Below are 2,086 nucleotides of genomic sequence, written 5' to 3' on the forward strand. Positions count from 1 at the left end.
TGGTTTCTTGTAGAAGGGTTCTACAATTTTCTGTGTGTAAGTCTTTTGTCTTTGATATAGTCTTAAATATTTTATCCTTTGTGTATTTAATGCAAATTGCATTGTTCTTTTTATATCTTTTTCAATGTCACAAAAAGAGGATGTGATTAGGGGGAAACAAGGCACTAACCCACCCATGGGGAGGGTATTATTTCTGTCTCCACAGGAAAGGGCGAGAGGGAACAGACCTCAACCTGATGGGCCCAGACTTGAAGGCCACATACTGGCATGAAACAGGTAACTAACAGAGAGGTCTGCAGGGCCGGCCCCAATCCCAGCTACATGGAACTCTTCCCAGAGCAATGCACGACAGACGAGAGCCCTGAAGATACAGCCCAGGGAGAGGGGTAGGTCTTGTAAGAACACATGGGAGAAAATTAAGGGGGAAGGAGAGAGAGAAAGAGAGAGAGCACCCACCAAGGCCCAAGGATTATATTCCTGCTCAGAGCGGCCAATGCACAGAGAGGACCATAGGGCTGGCCCCACTATGAGACCCTACATCCCTCACTGACCCATAGCGCTATGGGAGACAGTACTGGAGACACAGTGAGGGATTTGTGCCCAGTCTGACCACTGCCACCCACACACCAGGGAGAAACACAAAAGGAGTGCAACAGTTCAGCAAGGGGAGCAAATGAAATTCCTGAGGAATCGAAAAAAATCTCCGAGGAATCAAAAAAATAGACATTGGTGGCAGGGCTTGGCACCTCATCAGACTCAATCATCAATCATTCATAAGGGTCAACAGACAATCCTGGAACTAATTATAGGCTTTTTTTCATTTCTATCATATAAGGTAAGCAGGATAAACAATCCTGAGGAGGAGAAAACAATGGGACCACCCATTCCAGGGGGACATGGGATGGGGTGTGCATGGGGGAAAGATAGGGGGAAGCCAACACACCCAGGAACAAGGGACAAATAAGTGATCTAAAATCAATTGTGAGGAGGGCGTGGAATGCCTTTTGGGGTTTGTTCAAGTGCAATGTAGCTAAGAGTGGAATGCAGGTTGAATATGATAGTGGGACAGGAGGAAAGTAAAAGGAAATAGAGGAAAGAACTAGGAGGAAAAGGACATTTACCGAGGCACAAATATAGGCACGTACACATATAAATATATTTATATACAATGATAGGGATATACGTCTATGTACATGTATTTATATGTTAAATATTAAGGTAGCAAACAGACATTGGGCCTCTACTCATGTTCTCTCTCAATGAAAGAACATTTGGTCTAATAACCTGACATTCCGTGATGTTCACATTCCCAGCACAAATGCTGAAGACAAAAGGTGTGTATAAGCAAACGTGATGAAGGAAGCTGATGGTGTTGGGCTATTAAAAGATATAGCATCTGTGAACTTAAAGGCTTGAAGATAAACAAGCAGCTAGCTGTGGAGCAACAAAGCCCACATGGAAGAAGCACACCAGCCTGTGTTATCATTATGGATTGACAGGATCTGGTATCAGAGATCAGAGCACCCCAAGTGAACAATCATATCAATGTGAATGAGGGGCTGGTGATGGAGTGGAGAACCAAAGCCCATCTGTAAACAGTTGGACATGCCCTCAAAGAAGGGTCACAAGGAAGGGGCAAGCCAGGCAGGGTGCAGTATAGCACCGATGAAACATACAACATTCCTCTAGTTCTTTAATGCTTCCTCCTCCCCACTATCATGACTCTAGTTCTACCTTAAAAATTGGGCTAGACTGGAGCATGTATGCTGGAACAGAAATGAGTTCTCTATACACAGAACCCAGGACAGATAAACCCCTCAGGAACAATAATGGGAATTACGATACCAGGAGGGTAGGGGGAAGATGAGCGGTAGAAAGGGGATACTGATGGCAATAATCGACATATTAATACCCACCTCCAGGGTGACAAACAACATGAATGTGGGTAAAGGGAGACAGCAGACAGTGTAAGATATGAAAATAATAAAAATTTATACTTTATCAAGGGTTCAGGAGGGTGGGAGGGTGGAGGAGGGAGAGAAATAAAAGAACTGATACCAAGGACTCAAGTAGAAAAAAATGTTTT

This window comes from Echinops telfairi, unplaced genomic scaffold (genome assembly GCF_000313985.2).
Source record: "Echinops telfairi isolate 266 unplaced genomic scaffold, ASM31398v2 ScPeMD7_6080;HRSCAF=6971, whole genome shotgun sequence".
In the NCBI taxonomy this organism is placed as follows: domain Eukaryota; kingdom Metazoa; phylum Chordata; class Mammalia; order Afrosoricida; family Tenrecidae; genus Echinops; species Echinops telfairi.